The sequence below is a fragment of the Nycticebus coucang genome, chromosome 22 (genome assembly GCF_027406575.1).
Source record: "Nycticebus coucang isolate mNycCou1 chromosome 22, mNycCou1.pri, whole genome shotgun sequence".
Taxonomy (NCBI): Eukaryota; Metazoa; Chordata; class Mammalia; order Primates; family Lorisidae; genus Nycticebus; species Nycticebus coucang.
The window spans coordinates 35166272-35181179 of NC_069801.1; the positions used below are offsets into that span (position 1 = coordinate 35166272).

Below are 14908 nucleotides of genomic sequence, written 5' to 3' on the forward strand. Positions count from 1 at the left end.
AGGATGGTGTAGGGATTATGAGAAAGAGAGTACTGACAAATAGATGTGCCCAATACAGCACAATTTATTTGAAGCTGCCTAATTTCTAATTTTTTAATTTTAATTTAGAGACAGGGACTCACTCTGTCTCCTGAGCTGGAGTGCAGTGGCATCATCATGGTTCACTGCAGCCTCAAACTCCTGGACTCAAGTGATCCTCCTGCCTCAGCCTTCCTAGTAGCTGGGACTATAGGCTCATACCATTGTGCTCAACCTAAAGCTGCCTAATTTCTAAAGTGAATAGGACCCTGTGGCTGGACGCATGGTTGCTTCTGATTGTCTGCCCTATTATAAATGTGGCTGCGGCAAACATCCTTTTTGGCTCTTGTGGATTCTTTCTACAGATAAAGTCCTGGGACTGAGGGCTACACAGGCAGAAGGGCATAGATACTCATGCCAGCTGGCAGCTCTTTGTTCTGAGCAGGATTCTGGAGTCAGGTGGGAAGCCCCTCTGGGCTATGGTATATAGCCTTGGACAACAGACTATACCTCTCTACTCTCAGATTTCTTATGTGTAAATCAGTGGTAAGCCTGACTTGAAGAAAGTGCCATAAACCTTACCTTTCCTTATGGTTCTGGCTTTCTCTGACCACCCTTCCTCAGCCAATCAATGGAGAAGCCAAGGTTGAGTGAGGGGAGCAGCTGCCTGCCAAGGCCACACAGTCTGTGTGCAGCTGGCAGCCCAGATACATGTGGGGCCTGTTCCAGCATCTCCTCTGAAGGCGGTCCCAGACTCAAGCCAGGGCTGGAATTGAAATGATGCAGAAGCTGTGGTGGCCTAAGACCTCACCAGGTGGCAGAGGTGGGAATGTGGGAAGGGTCAGAATCATTGGATAAAAGTCCCTATTGGTTCCCATATCCCAAATGATGCCTGGATGACCCTTGGCTATTGCTTTTTCTGCCTCCATTGCTTTTGCTTCTGCTATTTGCTTCTAGAATGTTCTCCCTGGCCAACTCATTTTGTACTGGATGGCCTTCTCACTCACTGGACTGTGATGGGGGCAGAGCCTACTTCATCTCTGTCTGTTGATAGAATAAGATGAACTTGGGGAATTCTAGAGCTGGTCTGGACCAATTTCATGTTTTCTAATGGAGATATGGAAGCCCCAGACAGAGACGGACCTTGCCCAAGGACACATGCTCTACTCAGTAATCCATTCCTTGCATGCCTAGTTAAGTGTTTAGGGTGGGCTCAGTGCTTGGCCACAAACGGTCAAGGTGTGGCAGAAGAGACCCAGGTTGGGAGATCAAAAGACTTTGGCTCAGGGACTTTACCTAACAATTGCAATCAGTGTAACCTGGCTTATTGTACCCTCAATGAATCCCCAACAATAAAAAAAAAAAAAAAAAGAAAAAAAAAAAGACGTTGGCTCAAGTTCACTGTCAGTCACTCTTTTGCTGGGACCTTGGGTTTATTTGGCCTCTCTCTGAGCTTCACTTTTCTTCACTATAAAAGGGAAGTGATCAGTCTACCTATCTCTTATAGCTGGTATAACAGCTGGAGACCCCAACATCACACACAAGCGTAATGTTGCAATGCCCCCAGCAGGGAGGGGCTCCCGGACAGTGGGCTCCCAGATCCTTCGCTTACCAGCTGTGTGACAATGGCTAAGTTGCCTCCTGGCTCTGAGCCTCAGCCCCTCCTTGGTGAACAATCAGCTCCTCAGGTGGGCCCTCCCCAGCCCACCTTCCATCCGCCCCTCCTTTCTTTCCTAGCCCTGGTCACAAGTCAAAGTTATCATGTTTGTTCGTTTTGTTATTGCCTCTCTTCCTTCCTCCAGAATCTGTTTTGTTCCTTGTCGTATCCCCAGGATCTAGCACAGAAGCGGACATGGAATGAGTGACTGGAGGAAGATGTGAACACAGTGGAGTTAGCACCTGCAGCTTCCCAAGGGTGTTAGAGATAAAAGGGGATGACATGCGCATAATAGGGTCACTCAGGGAGGATGGAGCTGCTGTTTACCATCCTGAAGACAAACTCTGTGGCCACCTCTTGGGTACTGGGCCCCAGGTGGAGTGCAGGAGAGCTCAGCAGTTCTTACCACGTGGCTTTCACCTCCTGGCTTGAGCTGGGCCCTCTAATTGCTCTCCTCTCCTTGGCAGCCTCAGCAGCTGTCTGATGAGTTTGCACCCGGCTGGCCCTTGGCTTGGCCGCACAGCCCAGGCCTGCCTGCCCATCTGCAGACAAAGGCCCTCTGTCCCTAGGATCTGCTTCCTGCCCGCCCTCTGCATCCCTGACAAACCCAGATTCTTGGCTGCCAAACTCCACTTCTGCAGTTAAGGAGCCCGAGACTCTCATGTGGGCCAGGGGCACAAAGCAGAGTGGAAGGAGCATTTGCCTTGGAGGGAGGAGGCCTGGATCTAAGTCCCAGCTCTGCTTTCAGCTACTAGGTGCTGGGGAGGCCATGGGATGTCATTACCAAGAGCATGGCTCTGGAGCTCAACTCCCTCTACCACCCCTAGCTATGTAACCTGGGGCATATCACATACACTGGGAAAGCAGGGGTGGATTCCATGAGCTGATGGTTATAAAGTACCCCTGTTTCCCCGAAAATAAGACAGTGTCTTGTTTTAAGGTGTGCTCCCAAAGATGTGCTAGGTCTTATTTTCAGGGGATGTCTTATCTTTCCTGTAAGTAGGTCTTATTTTCGGAGGATGTCTTATTTTCTAGGAAACAGGGTACTTAGCACAGCTCTTAGCACACACAAAGAGCTAATATAATTACTGGGGACCCTCCTCTGCTTTCTTTCCCTTTCTCCCTTCTTTCCTTCCTTCCTTTTTTTCTTTTTGAGACAAGGTCTTGCTCTGTTGCCTAAGTTGGAGTACAGTGACATAATCATAGCTCCCTGCAATCCATGCTCCTGGGCTCAAGTGATCCTTCTGCCTCAGCCTCCTGAGTAACTGGGACTACAGGTGTGTGTCACTATGCCTAATTAATTATTTTTAAAAGCTTTTTGCAGCAACAGGGTCTCACTATGTTGCCCAGGCTAGTCTTGAATGCCTGGGCTCAAGCAGTTTTCCTGTTGTGGCTTCCTAAAGTGCCAGAGTTACAGGCATGAGGCACCATGACCCTTTTGATCTAGGGTCTTCCACCTTTTCCATAGCCTGAATCATTACAAAATAACCTATAAATATTCCATCTGTAAATATTCCCCCACCTCCAAATAATCTTCCCAACCTGAGGGTCCCAAGTGCCTGAGGCTGCTGGCAGTGATTATTGGGACCGAGAGCATAGCGGCAGCCTTTTAAATTATGTGGGAGCTGTAAGGACCCAGCCCTGGGCAACCTGGACTCCTTGAAATGCTTCCTATATCATTTCTTTGGAGTCTCCCACTTCCTCTTGGGACACATGGGGCCACTGGCCCATTATCCTTGTGCCCCACTCTGCTTTCCATCCTGCTGTGGTCCCCATCCCAGACTTGGTCAAGTCCCTATTTTCCCAAACATCACCCCCCCCAGTACCCCCATGGTGCCTGGGGTTCATCTGTACCCTCTGGCCACTGTGTCCTTGCTGCCTAAGCACTCCCTTTGCACCTTCCCCTCCCTCCAGGCCCTGCTCTGAGGCTCTGAGGTTGCCTCCTCCAGAGGTTCCCCGATCCCTCACCAGAACAGCTTTGCCCTGCCTGAGGCTCCTAAGACAACCCTGAGCTCACCGCTCAGCTGGAACACATGTCTGCCCAGCATGGCATCTGGTTTATTTACGAGGCTGTCTGTCTGCCCCCGGTGCTGGGAGCCCTGGGGCAGGGCCCTGTCTGATTCATTGAGCAGCACAGGGGCTGGCCAGTGTCAGGGAGCATGTGCTGAACTGGCTCAGGGAGGAGGCATTGTGGGATTGGCTGGCATAGAGTGGGTGGTAGGGCAGTGGAGAAGGCTGATAGCCTTCTTTTGCCAGCTCACTCACCACTCCCTGTCTTCTCTTTGTTACTCGATGACTTCTCTGGCTCATTCATGCATCAGCTAGCTCCCTCACCCATTCACCAATGGGGACACTCATTCACAATCCACTCTTTCATTTGTTCATTTATTCGTTCATTTCTTCATTCACTCCTCTATTCATCCAGCAAACATTTCCTGAGCTCTCATACTATGTCCTGCCCTCTGTACGAGCCCTGGAGACCCATAGAGAAACTGGCCTTAGCCCAGCTCTGAAGATCTCCTTTTCAGGAGCAGAGGTAGTGGGGGACCCAGACATACATGAGTGACTGCAGTCAGAGAGAGAACGGGGCTATGTCTAGGACTGCCAATGTGACAGCAGAGGGATCTGCGCAGGCTTCACAGGGGAGGCGACATTTGAACAGGGCCTTGGAGATTAAGAAATGCCAAATAATGGCTGGAAAGGCTGGGCCCTGAGCTCAGGGTGGGGAGGGACCACCTGGCTGGGCGACTGGAGAGGGAGAGGGAGGGACAAGAACTGTAGTTATCCTCCGTCTTCATCTAGAAAGCTGTGTGCAGATAGGGTCCTGGGGCTGGGGATACAAGGATAACACAGACAAAGCCTGATCTTCAAAGAGCTTACATCTGCACATGGGAAGAGCAGCAACCAGGAAAACAAATGGGATGTGTGCTGCCAGGAGATGCTGAGGGCCAGAGAGCAGGGGGATGGTGGTGTGTTAAGTAACTTGTTCGTGGAGGGCCTCCTGACAAGGCAATGCTGACCGCTGGGAATGTCACCTGCTCGTTGAGGGCAGGGATTGATGCCAATTCAATATCACAGCAGCAGCTGGCACCAGGCTGAGTGCAGAGAAGCTGTGCAACCTGTGGCAGCTCCCAGCTGTGCTTTCACCTGGAGCTCTGTCTTCCCGCTCTGCTGGGCTTCCCAGGGGCAGTGGGGCTTCATCTCTGAATCCTGACACTCAGCACAGGGCCTGGCACATGTGGCCTCCCTGGGCCCAGGAGGTGCCACAGGGGCAGGACAGGCTGTAGACACTGGCTGTTGCTGCCTATTCAGGAGGTGTCAGGCTGGGGTGGAGAGGCTCAGGGTCCTGGCATCTTCCAGTAGAGGCCTAGCCCCTAACAGTGGAGGTGAGCATGGGGGAAATAGAGCAAACAGTCACTCCCACCCTCCCGGCCTGACCTCCAGACCCATCATCCCCACTCCCAGGCAGGGGCAGCACGGGACATCTGGAGTTCCCCCATACTAGTCTCTTTGAGAGTGGAGGTTCTGGAAGTGGGGCCCAGGTAGTACCTTCTTAGGGTCCACGTGAGGCTTTTTCTGCTCCTGGAACCAATGGTGCTAGAGAAAGAGTCCAGAAACCAATCCTAGAATTTGGCCCAGGGAGGAGAGGGGAGTGGGTAGGGGTGAGTAGGTTCCAGGACTGTGTCTCTCCATAGTTCGTACATATTCTTCCTCCCTTCCCCAAGCTCTGAGCCAAGAGCGCAGTTTCTCCAGCCCTTACTTGTGGGTGTAGAGTCAGTCCTGGAATTTCTCCTGGCAAGGGGCAGAGTCTCCTTCAACCCATGCTGGGGCTTTTGGGCTCACCCATCTGGGGGCAATGGAAGAGACAGCCTGCCTGGGCTGTTTAGGACTAAGTTGGGAGTAGGATGTTGAATCTGGGTCCTTAGGGAGTTACAGGGACCCTGGGCAGAGCTAGGGGACACAGAATCTCTTGGGTCTGGGTTGTGGCCTCTGGTCTCTAGAGCCTACAGACCTCTCCAGAGTGGTTGGGGGTCCGCAGCTCTCGCCAAGGAGGGAGCAGGGGACCAGAGAGGGTAGCACTGCTCCTGCAGGAAGAATGTGAACCAAGGCTGGGAATTTATGAGGGGGACATTCAGACTTCACATAGGTGTGGTCCCTTCTGCCTGAGACCCTGGGATGGGAGGAATGGAGGGAAGAGCTAGGCTCAGACCTCAGAGCTGCAGACCCCTCCTGACTCCAAGGAGTCCTGCAAACTCCCATCTGGTGGAGCTTTAGCTGAGGTTTTCTTGTGGCAGGGAACGTCCACTCTTTTGGACCAGCTAGGATCAGACCATTGTTAAGTTGTTGAAAATCTATGTCTAAATTCTAAAGAAATGTATTGTTTTGGGAGTCATTTCTTTGTCTGGCAGATAAACTTCCTGCCAAACATATGCCAGGGGAATTCTTGATATCTTGGATTACCTTTAATCTTTAGGATTTTAAGTTACAAATGTAATTTATGCTTATTCTAAAAATTCAGACACTGCAGGAATGAATGCACAACCTGGAAGGGGAAATCTTTTCCCCCCAAATTCTCTTCCCCAGGGGTGACCACCATTAACAGTTCAGAAGTTCTTCCTCTAGATGTTTGTATGAATATTAGTGTAATGTAGGTAATTTCCTTGAAATATCTCAATGTGTGTTTTCTCTCATATTCCTTTTATGAGATTTTCCTCCCATTACCAGAGGTATCTATTTATCTCAGGAGGGATTAAAAGAGATAGAATAGTGATATAAAGAAGAAGAAAGAACAATACTTACTTAAAAACAGGATTCAAGGCTCAGCGCCTATAGCACAGTGGTTACGGCACCAGCCACATGCACTGAGAATGGCGAGTTAGAACCTGGCCTGGGCCTGTAAACAACAATGACAACTGCAACAACAATAATAAAAAATAGCTGGGTGTTGTGGCGGGCGTCTGTAGTCCCAGCTACTTGGGAGGCTGGGGCAAGAGAATCACTTAAGCCCAAGAGTCTGAGGTTGCTGTGAGCTGTGATGCCATAGCACTCTACCCAGGGTGATGTAGAGAGACTCTGTCTAAAAAAAAAAAAATAGGATTCAAAATGGGATTCAAAACAGGATCGCAAAACCCATAACCCAACAAGTCTGGGCTGCTGCTAACTGTAACTCCAGCACAAGCTGCTTAGACAATGAGATAGACAGACTCTGGTAACCAGACTCCAGGGATAGTGTGGGCTTCCAGACTGGCTTAATCCAGTAACTTTGGCCCATCTCTTTACAGTTCCCTTGGTATTCCCTATTCTGTCTGATGGCTCCATCTGTGGGCTGGCTTTTCTCAGAATTGTCAGACGGCTGGGCTATACATTTACCACATGACGCTCAGAGGAAAGGAGAGCACACATCTCTTTAAGAGCAAGGAAACAATTTTACCCAGCCTGGGTGTACCTTGCTCTGGTGCTTAAGTCTGAGCTTCTGGATCAATCACCACAGCAGGTGAGGTAGGAGTTCACTTGGGCCATGCCCATAGCGAGAGTAGAAAGGACAGGGTGGGGTGTGTGCCAGCTTCCTAAGGTTGCCATGGTCAAGATACCATGACCTTGGTGGTTGGAAATCAAGGTGTTGGCAGGGCTGTGCTCCCTTTGAAGCTCTGGGGGACAATCTGTGTCTTACCTCTCCCGGCTTCTGGTGGCTGTGGGCATTTCTTGTGGCCACATAACTCCAATTTCTGCTTATGTCTTCATGTGGCCTTCTCCTTCCATTTCTGAGTCATCTCCTGCTCTGTGACAAATGTCCCTCTGCCTTTTACGTCTAAGGGCACAGGAAATTGGATTTAGGGCCCAATTGGATGATCTAGAATGAGCTCTTCTTGAGATCCTTAACTTAATTACATTGGTAAAGACCCCTTTCCCAAGTCACAGTAAAATGTTCCCGGAGTTAGGACATGAATCTTTCTTTTGGGGGCCAACATTCTCCTCCTGTGGGGTGTTTAGGCACAGAAAAGACCAGGGGTGGTATACCTAGACATGCTTGTCTCCTGTGTGGTGTGAGGGGATGACCCGATGTCCCAGTGTCTTGAAAACAGGAGGACACAGGAGGACAGGAGGCCACTAAGAGCACTGGTGGGCCACTTGCCTGTCAGGACCCTGGACAGAGCAGGATGCCAAGCTTTCAGCTCATAGACCCCATCTTGGGATGGTACCTCCTTGTACAGGGGAAACAATTCTGATAGAAACCAAAGTTTATATTAATTGAATCTTTCCCCCAAAGAGAATGAGTGACCTTTAATTAATGTCCTATTTTTCCCTTTCCTCCCCCAACACTTAAGTGTGTAAATGATCCAAATGATAGGGCTTCCAAGGTTCTATGTTGCAAAACTGGGCATGTGTTATACATACTATTCTGCAAATTGAAAAATATACTTCATAGATAACAGATTTATTTCTATGACAGTATATTTTAGAGTTACCTTATTTTTTAAAATACAAAACACTATAATTTTTAAAAATCAGACCCTATTGATAAACATTCAGATTGAGGAATTTCATTGAATTAACAAGTGAATCAGTTGAATAATGTGCAATGTCTTTCATGTGGGGGTTGCAAAAACACAGTATTTCTTTCCCTTTCTCCTAAATCTGTATCACCCTGACCCTACATTTCAGCAAGTGAAAGAGTAATTAAACAACCCCAGAACTGTTGGTTAGAAAAATGTATCTCAGCCCTCCTCACCTTCCAGAATACTCTGGGAAGTGAGGTAAAGGGCAGCCTGCCAAGACTTGGCCCTTCTGGGAGGAGTGACAATTTGGACTCTTGAACATAAACTGCTGGCAGTATTAGGTCCACTTTGCATTAGCCAACTGTCACTTTTCAAAGAAGGGCAGCAGGACATGAATCTTTGCCTCATTACAACATTCCAGTAGCAAGCACCCTTTTAAAAGGAACTCACTGCAATCTCTGTGTATCTCCAGGATATGAAGGTGCAGAATGGGCTTGGCTGTGTTCTCACCGACTGTTTTCACTAGAACCCTTTAGACTACAAGTGACAGAAACTCTGATCAAACATAAACCGAACAAGATATGCAATGGCTCGTGGAAATGGGAAGTCTGAGGAGTTTCAGACTTGGCTGCCTCTGGGTATTTAATTGACGTCATCATGACTATCTCACTTTCCATCTCTCTTTTCATGCCTGCCTGTTTTTGACTCACCCTTGCCCGCCCTGGGCAGATTTTCCTCATGTGATACAAGATGTCCATCAGCCACCACAATCTCATTCTTATAGCTCACAGTCTCAGAAGATTTTCCAGAGAGCTCCAGCAAAAGTCTCTAGGAAGACTCCTATTGGCCTGGCTAAGGTCATGTGATTACCTTTGAGCCAATGACTGATAGAGCATGGTGTGTGTGGAAGCTTCTCCACCTGAGCCACAGGGACAGGGCAGGATCCATGAGGGGGACATGACTTGTCAGTTATCCATTGCATCTGCCCAGGTTCTGTTAGGATTATACCTCTGTCTATAGGGAAGATGCTTGTTGTTTGGATATAGAGTTGGACATGGCTTGGCTCCAAAGCAAGAGCTATCCAGAGAGGTTGGACCCTGCTCAGACCTGTCTTTAGTTCCCACTTCCCAATCTCCCTCAGGCCAAAACAGTGGTGGTAGTTGCGGGGGGAGAGAGGTGCCCATCCAAGCCCACACTCCCGGGCTCTGCCTTTCCCAGACTCCCCCTTACCTCCCCGCTCACCTTCATTGTGCAGGTTTCCTGGACAGCATGAACACACACAACTTTTCTAACCTGTGAGAAGACCCCAGAGGAGCAGCACGGTTTGAATTTAGGTGAACGAGGTTGCATACTAAGTGGCCTCTTCTCAGCGTTTTAGTCTACCCTCTACCTTAGCTTAGGTCCTTTGTTCAGGTCTGATTCTTGGGGTCAGCCCCTGACACCCCCAACTTCCACACTTTGGCCTGGCCCATGTCTGCCACCCTGGGGGTCTTGGTCTCTTCGCTCTTGCCATCTGGCCAGGGCTTGGGCCTAGCTTAGAGCCTCTCTGCTGGGGAGACGTCTGTGTCTTCTGGCTATAGAGGCATTCTTGGGTTTTGGGGTGCTTTTTGTGCTGGGAGCTGAATTAGAGATAGTCCCTTTCCCTATATAGCCCCAGGCTAGACAATGTATTCCTCCCTCTAGGCCAGTGTATTCCTCCCTCCTTCCCTGTGCCCTGAGAAGATGTTAGGTGTGCCTCAAAGATTTTTAAAAATCATACATTAAATTATTTTTGAAAGAAGTTCAAAGTACAGTAAGTATATTCTTTTTTTTAACTCTGTTTAAAAAATCGTACCCTCAATGAATCCTCAACAATAAAAAAAAATTCAAAAAATAAATCAACATAAGTGTGCCGCAGAAATTTAACTGTAAGTTCAAGTGTGCCGAGAGATAAAAAAAGTTGAAAAACACTGCTCTAGGCCTTTGTTCATGCTATCCACCTGCTGGAATGCACTTACCTGCCTGGCTGGTCAGTGCTCATGTTCAAAATCCAACTACTTCTAGACAGCCAGATTCCAACAGTGAGTAGCACAACTGCCGGTGCCTGCAGTGCTGAGCCCAGAGATGCCTGTAGAGCTTGGGAAGGGCCAGGGAATTAACACACTTCTCCCCTAACATACATACACACCCTGAAGTACCCTCAACCTTTGACCAGCAGGAGTTGGTGTGTGAAAATCCAGCTCCTTCTCTGTGGGTAGAATAACTCCAAGGGAGGTGCGCAGTTTACACGGTGCTCTAGACACTGGGGGTTGAAGGTGCATCTTCACGTGCTTTTCACTGTTGGTTTCTGGCTGTCATAAAGTAGCTTTTCAAGCAGAGTTGGATTTCAAGTTGTGAGTGCCTAAGAGCTTCTTGAGGCAGTAGGATCAGACTGTTGTCCCTTTAAACTCTCAGCCCAGTTCCTGGCATACCTGAAGTTAAAGGTATCCTGGAGAGGGGTGGAAACTGCAGCCCCAGCCCCAGCTGCCCCACAGCCAGGTGGAGGAAGAGGGGCAGTGGGTGAGCCTCAGGTCAGGGCCAGGCCAGGCAGGAGAAAGCCTGGATGGACAGGGCATGACCCACGCTAGGTGTATGCTGGGGCTGGGAGGTCCAGGGATTCCTGGGTAGGAGCCAGACAGGTCTGAAACACTCTCTACCGACCCACGTGGAGCCTGGCTTCCTTAGTACCTGCACACACTTCTCTCCAGCTGCCTCTTCTATCAGTCGGGAATCAGAATTACTTCCTCATCTGACTGAGGATTATGAGAGATCACAGATATTTACCTGGGACCAGCAGGGGATTGTTAGTCCATTTCATAGCCAAGGAAGCTGAAGTTGAGAGAGGTTAAGGGGCTTCTCTGAGTCACATAGAATTTGAAGCCAAGTCCACCTAGCACTAAAGACCGCAATCTTCCCATTTCATGAGGCTTCTTGCTTTAAATGGTATAAGGAAGGCCAACCCCCAAAGTCAAGCCATGTCTTTTCCGGTGCTGGAGTTTCCACTATCAGAACTTTATTCCTCTGGGTTATTAATTAATATCTGCTTCTGAATGCATGTAGGGAGGAGGAGCAGGATCGGCCACATCTGATACATCTAATGCTGTGTGCAAATGACTGGCAAAATTGGAGAACATGAACTTTCAAAGGGGTGCTGAGATAATTTTATTCACTTCCTCACCCCCACCCAGACCCTGTACCATTTTATAAATGGGAAACTGAGGCCCAGAGAATGGGACCGAATTGCTGAGACTCACCTTCAGGGCCTTGTCCTAGGCAGCCTTCCTCTGCCTGGAAGGCCCCAAGCCAGAAGGGGCCTGCTGAGGGCCTGTGGTTCACCCTGGACCTTCCTGGACATAGTTATCTGGGCAGTCCTTCTGTAGAAGTGAGGGAGGCAGAGGCGCAGTTTAGGGTCTGAGATAAGCCCTGCCTCCTATTGGCTGCCGGGCTCACACCATGCCCTCACCCCGAGGTACACACGCACGTCCACGCCCTGACCTGACACCGCTCACTGCCTCCTGCCTGCCAGGGCTCCTCAGGGTTGCTGGGGACAGACCTAACTGAGCTGCTTTGTACCCCAACCAAGGCCATGTCCTCTCTGAGAAGGGGCCCCTCTGGAACAAGGCTTCCTTGACCACTCAGGCATTCATAGTCCTCTGCCTGCTTCCCCTTTTTAGGTTGGGTCCCAGAAACAGACCTGAATAGGATTTGTGGGCAAGGAGTTTATGGTAAGGTGATTCTGGGAAGCCATGAGGGATGTGGGAAGTGAAACAGGGAAGGAAGCCAACATGCACAAAATAATGAGCAGCAGGTGGGCACCCGGGGCCCAGCCTCCTGCACTGGTGGGGAATGAGCCTCAGAGTCATCCTTCCCAAGGATAGAGGGGGTTGGGGCATTTACCACCAACCCAGATTGATGTTTCCATCATTAGTGGCTGCTCCTCAGAGCACGAACTCTGACCTCTAGGTAATTTCTGCAGCCTCTAGGGCAGAGTCATAGACACCTGCTCAAGGCCAAGGGGTGCAGGTGGGTTTCATTAAGAGCCCACGACCAGGAGAGGAGCCTGGAGATGGCCCTGGAAACAGAGGGCCTGCCCCAGCTCTGATTCTAATTCATCTTCTTGGAGGCTCAATTTCTGTAATAGAAGGGGGAAGAAAATACTGCTTTCTTACAGGTATGTGGTAAGGATCAAAACTGATAAGACTTGTAAAGGGCCTGGTGCTAACAGCTCCAGCAAGGGTGATAAATGGAACTTTCCCTTCCCTCCTCCAGGGTAAGGGTCAGGTTGACTCAGCCCTGGTCTAGGGGCACCCAACAACCTGCTGTTTGTACCAAATGTTGCTGCTCACAGAGCCTTCACCCTCCCTTCCCTTCCCTCCTTATCTTCAATTTAAAAAAGTAGTAACTGATAGCTAAACTATGGCAGGCTGGGGTAGGCTGTGGAGACCCAGGAATGCTCTGAGCCTATCCTTCTTGAGAGAGTTCACAGTCCAGTTGGGAAGATAGACAAATGTGTGGTCAGGTGGTGATACGGGTGTGGGCTTTGATGGGTGAGTAGAAGTTTGTGAAGGAGGCAGTGCAGGCTGGGAGTGGTGGGGTTGGGGTGGACATGCAGGTAGAGATTGTTCTTGGGCACGAGGGAGAAGAGTAGAGAAGGTGGGCAGATGCCAGAGCTTCCTTGTAACAGAAGCCCCAGATGCTATAGATGTGGCCATGGATAGGCCTGGCCAGCTGCCATCAGAGCAGGGCCTGGGCTGCTGCCTCCTGACTTCCAGGCCAGGAGCTGGGATATGCAGCCTTGCAAGCTGGCTGAGGCAGGAGCTCTTGGCTCTGGCTCCTCTCTCCCTTCCCCTTCCTGATACATCCCCCTCCCCCAACTGTGGTCTTATCCAACACTGTGACCCCAGGCCTTCTGGAAAGTTGGGGTGGGAAACTCTCCACTCTCATGCTTTTTGTTCAAATCCCATCTGAATTTTGCATCTGTTATATAGCCATGTTTGTTTTTAAAATAAATAAGATTTATGACTTGCTAATTACTAAAATAATTAATCTACATGTAAATAAAACAAGATGTTTAGAGTTTACACAGTGATATTGTCCCTCAGTGGGAATGGGAGCAAGAGATCCAGGCCAGGTGGGGATGGGAACTGGAGGAACTATCTTGTCTCACAGACCCTGAGGTGGTGCCTCCTTGGGCACCCCCCATACACTCTGCAAATGCACACCTCTGTGTGCTGACATCTGCAGAGGGTCACAGCAGTATCTCTATATATAGCTGTGCCCACACACACTCCAGTGCCTCTAGATCTATGTGCACTGCACAATCCCCAGTGCACACACCAACCTACGCTTCATTTAATGCACGTGCCCTTACCCATACAGATCGCCCCCCGCACAAGGGCTCATGTCACTTAGGGACACCCACCTGCAATCACACACTTTCATGCACCTCTCACAGGCACACATGCATCCTCATACACGTGAACACATCTGTGCAGCTACAACCAGGCCAAGACACACAGATGGGGACACTCACAGTCACACACGCACAAGTCATGTCAACATGCGTGTGCACATACATACACATGTGAGTGTTGCAAGTGAATACCTGTCACAGGAGACAGAAACCCAAAGGCCTGTAGACATGCAGAAGTGGCCACAGTTGTCCACAGGCGAACCCACACTATCCACAGACATGTCCTGGTACGCATGTGTGGCTCATGTATGAGGTCAGAGAGGGTGTCCTGGAACTGATGGGGTGGGTGCACTCCAGCTGCTGTTCCAGAAGGGACAGCGGCAACTGGGTCTACATAGTAAAGCCCCAGAAGCAAGACTGCATTCCAGCCTTCTAAAAGCCAGTTTGGGCTATAGGCTGAAAGGCAACCAGGACCCCTGCAGGTACCATACCCCTCCCCCTTCAAAACACCTGCAGGTTCCTAAAGTCCCCTCATCACATAGGCTTTCAGATGGAGATGCTGTCATCATAACGCTCAGGCACGTTTATACTGGAGTGGGGTCAGCTGGGAAAGAACCAGTCCCTCCCCCAAGCCCAAGCTCTGCGGGGCTCAGAGGAAGGACTGAGAGGCTGGGGGCTAAAACCAGCTCCAGAGGGACAGATCTGCAGCTAAACAGGATCCTAGATTCCAGCCTTGAAAAACACAGAGGGATCCTCTGTATCAGCTGAGGAGGAAGAGGGACAGGGGAGGGTCTCCATACTTCTCATCCCTTCAAAGAGAGTCTAGCAGGGTTTATTTCTTTGACACATTGGATTCCATCTTCAGAAATGCTTTCCCTATCAGATCAACAAATAATAGTTGTGGAAAGGATTCGAGGAAATGGGCAGTCACCCCCAGTGGCAGTAGGGGTATATACGGGAGCCCTATTTTTGACAGAACATTTAAAATGTGCATGCCTTTTGGCCCAGCCATCTCACTTCTAACAATCTGTCCTTTCAACAGAAATGTATAAACAAGGTGCTTACTGTAGCATGTTTATAACAACAAGAAATGGAGGCCATCCAAATGGCAGCAATAGGCAAACAGTTAAATAGACAGCTTGTCCATGCTAAGGACCACCATGGAGCTGTTAAAGACTAAGGTGGCCCCATGTGTGCTGGGCTGGAATGACTTGTATGGTGTGAGGAAAGCAGGTTACAGAAGAATAAGATTTATGTTTCTATTTATTATTTTAAAACACCTCTAAAACATTAGATATAAAATAT

General features: G+C 49.5%; 1 long non-coding RNA gene across 1 annotated transcript; it reads right to left on the minus strand.

Annotated features, from left to right (window-relative positions):
- Positions 1 to 5806: 5806 nt before the first annotated feature.
- Positions 5807 to 11550, minus strand: LOC128575322 (uncharacterized). The gene is made up of 3 exons (XR_008376975.1): positions 11445 to 11550; positions 7347 to 7484; positions 5807 to 6752 (listed from the first exon to the last, which is right to left on the minus strand). It is a non-coding gene; the product is annotated as an uncharacterized LOC128575322 (long non-coding RNA).
- Positions 11551 to 14908: the final 3358 nt, after the last annotated feature.